This window comes from Podarcis liolepis (assembly GCF_965112155.1).
Source record: "Podarcis liolepis genome assembly, chromosome: Z".
NCBI classification, from domain to species: Eukaryota; Metazoa; Chordata; class Lepidosauria; order Squamata; family Lacertidae; genus Podarcis; species Podarcis liolepis.
This window is the reverse complement of record NC_139570.1, coordinates 13,850,811-13,860,763: the sequence shown is the minus strand read 5'-3', so window position 1 is coordinate 13,860,763 and position 9,953 is coordinate 13,850,811. Positions and strand designations below refer to the sequence as shown.

Here is a 9,953-nt window from a genome sequence, read left to right as displayed (position 1 = left end):
GCTGTTGTTTCTAATCTATAGTAAAATAAATAAAACACAGCCATGCAGCTTACGTATTGCTGCTGAAATTAATATATATTTTATTAAATAGATAAATAATATTTATCAATGATCAGAGCACTGTGGTCTTCATTTATAGTTTCTGACCACCTACTAGAACCCAGAAAATTGCTAAATAATCCCTAGGATTAGCGATGAAGTATTGCACAGTTATTCTTCTGGGAGTTCAACATCCTCTCTCAATTCCTGAATTTTTCCTGACAGCTCTTCTCCCTTCGTCATCAATGATTTTATTTTGGCTAGTGCACTCTTCATGTTACTTGGGCAGTTTTGAGGAATAAGACTTAGATAGCTTTCTAATTTCTCAGTGAAAGCTGCTGCCAACACCAAAAATTTGTCTGCATATTTGTGGAAGTCCTCATCAACTGAATTTTTGTGTGTCGCACAGATCAACCGTATCCCCTGCCTAAGATAAATTGTCCTTTTCAGTACTTCCTCTAGGTGGCTGTTCATCATGGTCAGAACCTGGCATTTATGTGTCAGGTGGTAGGAAGAAAGGATGTTTCCTCTATCTTTTGCTACAAACAGAGTTTGAAGTTCTAGTGTAATCTGTTGAATTTCAGCTTGCAGATCTGCAATACCTTCCAGCTCTGGGTCGTGAACTCTGCAAGGAGTTGGTTCTAAGCAAGGAGCTGGTCCTACATGTTGATACAAAGGTTCCTGGAACACAACTCCTGCCAAGACGAAGCGAGCAAGCTGTGAATCCTGTTGCTGATTATCCAGAGGATTTGAGGCCATAGCAATGATTGCTTTCGTTGACCACCTCCAGAAGCTGCCTTTTTTTAAAAAAAAAGGGGGGGGAGATAACTTGCCTTAACAGAAATAAGAAAAAATACCATTAACAAAACTGCAAACCGGTGTAGTCCATTTGTTAAAGTAACCATGGGAGACGAAATCTCTTCTGAAATGGGATTTTCATTGTCTCCCAAACTGCCTTATACTCATGCAATTTCCTGTACTTCACATTTTTTATTCTTTCTTCCCTCCTCAAGCTAAGAACAAGAGCCTGAATTATTACAAAACATGGCCTCAAAATTGCAAATCCAGTTTCTAATGCTTGTTGGCAAACCATAGTGGCAAGGCCACTTCCCTTCCACATGGAGTCCTACCTCATTTACCCCACAATTCCTTCAAGCCTTGTAATTTCTGGAGCTTTGAAATATTTGAAATATTCTCTCGCCAAGAGAATGAATACACTATGGATGTGGCACAGAATAATTTCAATAAAATGGAAACAGGAACAGAACCTAAGAGGAGGAATATCATGCATGCAAAGAGATTATGTACTCTAAATGAGAGTTCAGAATTCAATTGTGGCCCCATATAATTACTGTTGTTGTTATGGTCATTGTTATTTATGTAGCACTTAATGCCAAAATAGGCTTTAAGTAGTTTACCAATATAAAAACCAATGGAACAAGATTATATATAAAAAATATGGTTCGCGGGTGGTGCTGTGAGTTAAACCACAGAGCCTAGGGCTTGCTGATCAGAAGGTCAGCGGTTCGAATCCCCGCAACAGGGTGAGCTCCCGTTGCTCAGTCCCTGCTCCTGCCAACCTAGCAGTTTGAAAGCACGTCAAAGTGCAAGTAGCTAAATAGGTAATGCTCTGGCGGGAAGGTAAACGGTGTTTCCTTGCGCTGCTCTAGTTCACCAGAAGCGGCTTAGTCATGCTGGCCACATGATCCAGAAGCTGTACACCGGCTCCCTTAGCCAATAAAGCAAGATGAACGCCACAACCCCAGAGTCGGCCACGACTGGACCGAATGGTCAGGGGTCCCTTTACCTTTACCTTTATACCCCACCAATGGGTCTAAATGCAACTCACTCATCCTGGATGCAGCCCCTGGAGTGTTTCTACCTTGCCTAACAGCAGAAGTTCTTGAGGCAGCTTATAATACGAATTAAATACAATAAAGCAACACACTATAGCTGTACGCGGGTTCCCTCGGCCAGTAAAGCGAGATGAGTGCCGCAACCCCATAGTCGGTCATGGCTGGACCAAATGGTCTGGGGTCTCTTTACCTCTTTTAAGAAAGAAAGAAAGAAAGAAAGAAAGAAAGAAAGAAAGAAAGAAAGAGAAAAGAGACTCTGAGCTGAGTGTGAAGGACAGTGTGTGGTGTCCTGTAAGAGTAATTAGGCCAGGAATTACCTGGGAGGCTGAGGCTGAGACAGGAGAAGTAGAAGCTGTAAAGAGACAGTCTACTCAGGTCTCATTCCAGTCAGGAGGGAAGAGATTCTTCTAGAAAGAGAAGACTCCCAAACCAGTGAACCCTTGGGTCTATTACTTGGAGTCCCTAGGAGTGGGGCTGTCTAAGGGATGCGTAACTGAACCAAAGTATTAAGTTAAGAACCAAAGTATTAAACGGCAACAGTTGTGCAACAACTGAGAAAGTATTGAAGTGAAATAACATAATAAACTGAAGTATCCTATGTTTTACCCTATGTCTGTATATAATAAAATAGCTACAGGAATGTACTCACAGGCTTAAGCAACATATAGGCAACTTCCTTATATAATTCTAAATTGGCCTTTAATGTTCCGTTCCTGTAGCTGTGCAGAGTGGGGACACACACTTATGCTATAATTGCTTTCTAAGCAAGGCAGTTGAGTCAAGATTTTTTTAAAAAATAAAATAAAATGCAAGATTTTTAGGAGGTTTGTGGACGTGGCAAAATGGCCACTGGGAAAACAAATCCAATGTGTAATGATTTGTTTTGTTCCCAGGGGGAGGGTTCCTGAAATGTGGCCGAGCTCAACAGCAGGTCATTAAGGTCATTAAAAAGCTTCTGCCCTGGATTATTAGAATCATCTTAGAATATTAAAGCTTGATTCAAAGACTTGCAGCAACAGCAAGTAAGTGCTTAGCAGAGACCTACCAGTTTTCATTTCAGTGTGCCAAGCTGTATTGATGCTGGTGCAGCTGATTAGGAGCTGGGTTGAGGGTTATATTCTGGCATTCATGGGTTCACTGGTTACACGAACAACTTGCAATTTCTATAGCTAAACACACAAAGGGAACGAAAATAATCCAGTCTTTCTAATACCCCTCCCAATTCCAAACGCCTGTAGGGAGCCACTGTGATCCTGCTTTCATTGTGTAAAGAATGACAAGAGCACTCAGCAAATAATAAACGACAACTTAAATACAACGGTAAAGTCAACAAAATTAATGCCTTTAGATTATTTTGTTTACGAAAATAATAATAATAAAGCTTTCACATCACTGTTATGGAATCTGAGTACTAATTGTTCAATTCCACAGCCTGGGGATAATGAATGGCACTCACTTTCTCCCTCTCTTTCCCTTGTTCAAAGTATTCTGCCAATGCCCTTGGTTACATTTAATTTGACATTAAATCAAATGAGCATAAAAATAACACTGGAGAATAAATAGTGCGTACTCTGCATTGCTAGTCTAGCAGGCTATTATAATATATATTTTACCCCTCTGAAATGTTTCCCTCATTATTTTGTTACCATGTCAGCTAGGCGACTAAATAATATTTGCTGATGCTACAGGGGCATGTGAACATGGTGGCATTTGGTCAAGTAAGGAATGTAATGTAAACAATAAAGAGCTGTATATACGTGTGTGCATGAGTACACACATGCACATAACATTTCTAGACCACCTGTCACCCAGGGATCGCAAAAATGTCAAAACTAGATAGATAGATGATAAATAGATAGACAATAGATATAGAAAGATAGATGATAGATAGATAACATTAAAAACCTCCAAGCGAAAAATAAAACTGCAGCACAGAAGAGCAATGTACCGGTACATGCATTTCAAAAGAAGGCATGACATCCACTCAACCAAAGGTTGAGTGTACAACCTGTCTGCATGTATACTTAAATGGTTCAGTGAATGTACACAGACTGTGTGCACCAGGCATAGTCAAACTCAGCCCTCCAGATGTTTTGAGATTACAATTCCCATCATCCCTAACCACTGGTCCTGGGATGTTGTAGTCCCAAAACATCTGGAGGGCAAGTTTGCCTATGCCTGGTATACACAGTAGCTGGCCTGCACAAATTAACAAGTGTGCACACTTTCATGTGTAGAGTCAGCTTGCACCCATCTTATGTGTGAACAAACCTGATGTTTCATTAAAAGCTGAGGGAGGTCTGGTTGCATCCTCACTGGCACACTAGTTTTCTATATGAGGGATTTCATTTAAATGGAGGAGCATTCAACCATGCCCTGCAGCCTCACAGACACAGTATACCCCCTCTGTGATTACTAGGCCCAAGTCACTGCTCACTTTATAAAACTAATAATGGAAACAGCATCTGAAATAGCTAGCAACTTGTAATACAATAGGTAGCTGTGTATAACAGTTAGCTATGCAATGGAGTAAATGAAATGGTGCAGAGGCAAATCTGGAGCTCTGGAGCTTGTAAGTATGTTTAGAATTCATTAAATTCCATTTCCAAAGAGTTCGGGATAGTAAGTATCCTACTGTATTTACTTACTTACTTACCTACCTACTTACTTACTTACTTACTATTACATTTATATCCAGCATACCTTTCCTCAAAGGAGCACAAGATAGCATACATGGTTCTCTTCCTCTCCATTTTTATCCTTACAACAACTCTGTGAAGAAGGATAGGCTGAGAGACTGTGACAAGCCCAAGGTCACCCAGTGAGTTTCATGGGTGTACAGTGGTACCTCAGTCTACGAACAACCCTGTTAACAAACACTTTGGACAACAACTCCACAAAACTGGAAGTAGGTGTTCCAGCTAGTGAACTTTGCCCCAGAAGACGAACAGAAGCCAAACACCGGCAGCAGAAGGCCTCATTAGAGAAAGCACGCACCATGGTTTAAGAATGCTTTGGTTTTGGAATGGACCTCCGGAACGGATTAAGTTCGTAAACCGAGGTACCGAGGTACCATAGTGATTTGAACCTGGGTCTCCCAGGTCCTAGTCAAGCACTTTAACCACTACACCACACTGTATCCACACATCCATCTTGTGAGATGAATCACTCACTCTCCAGTCTAACCTAAGATCACCCACTGAGATTCAAATCTGAGTGGGCCTTCTATACCAGCTTGAACACATTATCCATTTTATCACAGGACCCCTATGTAAAGGTTACTTCATCCTGGGGTGATCTCATACAAATGGCAGGTGAGAAAGGGCAACAGGAGCAAAGCGATCACATGGGCAAGATTGATCACAGGGACCTTTCTTTCTTTCGCAGCTGGCCTTCCACCCTGCAACTTGCTTGGAAAAACCAGTGGAAAGGTTACTTCTGAGAACGAAAGAATGAAGAAGCCTCTTAGCTGGGCTCAGTGCATGGTTCCCTCCCTGCAACTCCACACTGAACTTGTCACTCAATCCAACATTATGAGCCAGACAAATGAGACAAAGTACCAAAAATTAAGACAGAACAAGCACTGAGAGAATAAACCAACTGCATGGGTCTTTCCTGATTAGTCAAGAATTCTGGACCCACATTTGCACCACGCTCAAATGAGAAGATCTTAGCTAACACCATCATCCCCTCATGTTATATTTGATTAGCTGTGTAATCTCTTTTTCTCCCTGTCAAGTGCCACATTGTTTACTCAGGGCCGTAGATCAGTGGTAGAGCATCTGCTCTGCATGCAGAAGGCCCAAGGTTCAATCCCCAGCATCTCCAAATAAGGCTTGAGATGTCCCCTGTCTGGAGAGCCTCTGGCCAGTCTGTGTAGATGATACAGAGCTGGATTGACTAGTGGGCTGCCTCCGTCTGAGGCTTTTTCTTTTGTTTCTATGGCTGCATGCCAACTGTTGGCATGGATGAAGCCCTTTGTACAAACACCTGTTCCATTGTTCTTTCTCTTTCTGATATCACCTCTTCTCTCTCTCCCTTTTCCTTCTCGCCCAGTGAGTGAGCTGCTGAAGAAGGGACAGAACTGTTCAAACCTCTGGCAAGAGTGGACATTTGCAAACCAATTTTGAAAATTGGGGAAGGAACCACATAACATTAGGGTGAAGGATCCAATTGGCCTCAGGTTGCCCATACTTACCTTAGAACAACCACAGTTCTAAGATTTCCAGCGGAATTTGGAACTCTGACTGGAATGCAGTGGAAAGCAGATCTTTTCACTTTTCTTGTTGCCATGCAAGGAGAGATGGGGGAATACATGGCTCATAGTTTGACTGCAATTTACTTCTAATCACCTGAATCATAGTTCAGCCAATGTGATACGTTCTTGATGTTGATGGACTCCCAACTGCCATCAGCCTCAGCCAATATCTTAAGGGCTATCCCTGGTTCTGATTTTTGTTTGAACAAGGGTCAACAGACACATTAAGGATCTCTTGTGCCACTGCATAGGGACATTGGGAATGTGGTTACTACCCAGATCCAATTCATAACAATGGAACTAAATTATTCCAGTGGCTGGTGGTTGATCAATCTATTCCTACAAGGAACTAAAACAGAAGGTCCTTATCGAATAAAAACTATTTTCCTATCTTTAAGCAATTGTAATAGTCAACAGTTGAACATTATGGCTTGGATTTATTACTTTTAATCGCTTTGTCTGGAGCGAGTGGGATAGACTCTCCAGTACAGTACCTGGTAGTGTTACTTCTAATCCACCAGCAAAAGAAAATTACCTTTATGAAAGGAACATCTCAGCCTACTTCCCTACTCATAGAGGCTGCAAGATGTGCCTTTGTGTATCAAAAGGATAAAGACGACACAAGGCATAATTGCTCAGTTTTCAAAGAGCTGTAAGATATTTCCCATGGAAAAAAGCTTCCAGACAATAGAATAAAAAACCTAGCCCTAGCAATTTCAACACATTACAGCTCCCTTTGTTAGCTTTTCAAACCATGCAAAAAAACTTCTATCCCTCAAGAGGCTACCCACACCCATTAGAAATAATCCCATTCTTGCATCTCCCACGGGCCACTCTGCATTGAGAGACATTTAAAAGCTAACTGTTCTTACTTCTTACCAACCTGTTGCTCTCACTCTGGATAGCACCCTCCCCTTCTGTTCCCCAAAATAGCAGAACACCACTTTTAAGACAACTGATAGAGGGAAGACTCCCAAAATGAGAACATAGCTGCTTGTTACAATTATGATTGGTGAATTGTAACCATCCATATGAAGGATGCAATAAAATACCAATGGTGAAAAACTGAATATCTGTTGTTGTTGTTGTTGCTGCTGCTGCTGCTGTTTATAGATTTCTTAGTAATTTGTGAACTAAAAGGTCTCCAGTCAACTTACATTTAAAATCACAAACACAAAGATATTATCAAAATAAAAAAATTCCTTCCAGTAGCACCTTAAAGACCAACTAAGTTAGTTCTTGGTATGAGCTTTCGTGTGCATGCACACTTCTTCAGATACACGTGTGCATGCACACGAAAGCTCATACCAAGAACTAACTTAGTTGGTCTTTAAGGTGCTATTGGAAGGAATTTTTTTATTTTGACTATGGCAGACCAACACGGCTACCTATCTACTACAAAGATATTATTGCAGACTTGCAAAAAACAATGACAGGGCAGTACTTTTGCAATTGAGCCAACTGCACAGAATCAAGGAAATCTCAGGCATCCAAGCAGGATCTGTCACCTGCACAATAGCTACATGCTTCCCTCATGATGCTCAAGTTCATCCTCACAAGGTTCCCGATACGTACACACACACACACACACACACACACACACACACACACATATGTGCACATGGTTCAAAGGACAATATTTGAAATAAGTCACGACAATACTGCATTTAGGGTCTTGTAGTTGTTGGGTTTTTGTTTTTTTAAATGAACTTCGCTTAATTCTTTTCTTAATTCTTTTAAGAAATACAAATAGAATGCTATTAAAGAGTATGGGAACTTATCCCAACATCCTTAAAGTAAATCTACACACTACGAAGTACTGCTGTGTCCTATCAATCTATGGAAGTGGAAATAGGTTCAGATATTTCAGATGAATGGAGCAGCTAACCTTATACTTTACAGTATTAAAAATGTCACCTTATTTTGAGGATAAAAAAGTGATAAAAGCATATTCAGCTCTTCCAAAGCTCATCATCATCATCTTTTTTGGGGGGGAGGGGGGGTGAAGAAGTTCCAGCTGACAACCACAATGCAGAGGGTTCAAAAATTTCCAATGCAACAGTGAGCTGGACCTGATGCAACAGAGCTACAACTTGCACTTCCCATGCAAAAGTATAGAGGGTTGATATTGATGTTAAAAATAATAGGAAAGACCCACAGCTGTAGCCTTTCTAGGTTCCCCTAGGCTGACTATAACTCTGAGAGACCTTTGTCAGCTTGAACACACTGGAGACTGGTTTAATTTATTAGCTAATCTTTGTGCAGAGTGTTTTGCTTTAACATCACAAGACACTATAAGAGTCCATAGTTATCCAAGTTGAAGTTGAAAGAGATTATTATTATTTATTAATACATACAAATGCTGTTTGTAGTCCGTCTCCCCCCCCTCCGCCCCCCCCCCCAAAAGCTGGCATAGGCATTTTGGATCTTTGGCTCTGTTGTGGTCCTGGGTACATCACAATAACATATATGCCAGTGTTATAAGTGAACCAAAAATTTTAGAGTAAGTACAAGGACTTGTTTGGATGTCCAGTTCCAGAGTACCATGCACACCCAAGTCTGTACAAAGTAGTTATGAATATTTCCCCTCCAATTTAGAATATAAAACCATTAGCATATTGATAATTTAACAGATACATTAAGAAAGATCAGATTTCAGAAGTAGGAACAAATATGTTTAAGTGTATTATGCATTATGCATCCATGGAGTTATGGATACGGGATTAATTCTTCCTAGTATGTGTACTGTATGCATTATCAATTAAACATGTGGTACACTGCCCTTTTAAAAGAAACAGCTGTGACCCAGGAGGCTTGCTGACTCAGAGGTGCAGCCTGGTTGGAAAACTAGTTTGTTTTTAAGTCTGTGCGGGCTCCCAGGACTCTTCAAGAATCTGAGAAAGTCACAGAATTGTTTATTACCACTGGCTTTCTACTAGACCCAGAGAATAGTAAGTAATCTCAGAAGATGTCACCATGTATTCTAACAGAATAGTTCATAATGCCAGTGATTGCCAATGTGGCACCAAAGGGTGCCCATACACCTAAAGAGGCTTTCTCTGGAGCCCACAGGGTCAAATCCACTGAAATTAAGCTTGAAAAAAGTGTTCTATTATAGCCAAGAGTATAGGCAGCAGTGACCTTTTGGGCATGATGAGCATAAGTTTCTACTGTTTGCAAATATGCCCGCAGGCCCTAAATGCATTCAGTTCTGCCTTCTGACACACACACACACACACACACACACACACACACAACCAAAGATAACAGACATTTATTTACTTTCAATCTCCTGGAGAAATACACTTTTGCTTAGCAAACTAGGAACCTTTACTTTAAAAATCTTTTAAATAAACAAGGCCTTGCGCTTTGAAGATTCTATACCCTTATAGATTTTTTTCCCCTTCATGTTTGCTTGTCCCACCCTGCTCCAATGGGAATCAAACAAGTGTGCAAAGGATTAGCCTGTGTCTCCAAGGAAGTGAACTTGCTTCCTATTATACTTGTATGTGTACAGAGTGAGACACAAAGACAAAGCTTCCGCTTAACTAAGCAGGACCTAATTCTGCAAACTGCGGGTTGCAAAAAGAAAAGAAAAGAAAAGAGAAAAGAAGCAACAAGGCAACAATTGCACAAAAACCATTTGGGGCTCGGTTGAAGAAAAAGAGGTATGTGTCCTGTGTACTTGGAGGTCTCCTTCCTTCCTTTTCTTAAGGGATGCAGGCTCCTATAGATTATACAGAGGCTTGGTTGAGTTGTAAACCAATACACTTCAGTTATCCAAGAAACCAGCCAGAATG

The 9,953-nt window shown here is 40.9% G+C and overlaps 1 protein-coding gene across 5 annotated transcripts in view; it reads right to left on the bottom strand.

Annotated features, from left to right (window-relative positions):
- The window catches only part of PCDH11X (protocadherin 11 X-linked), a 721,402-nt gene that overhangs the window by 638,319 nt on the left and 73,130 nt on the right, over positions 1–9,953 (bottom strand). The window contains exon 2 of one of the 5 annotated variants that reach the window (XM_083486244.1): positions 642–734. The exons of the other annotated variants lie outside the window; for them this stretch is intronic. The gene's annotated coding sequence lies outside the window, so the exon portion shown is untranslated. The remainder of the gene's footprint in view (positions 1–641; positions 735–9,953) is intronic. 5 annotated transcript variants of the gene reach the window in all.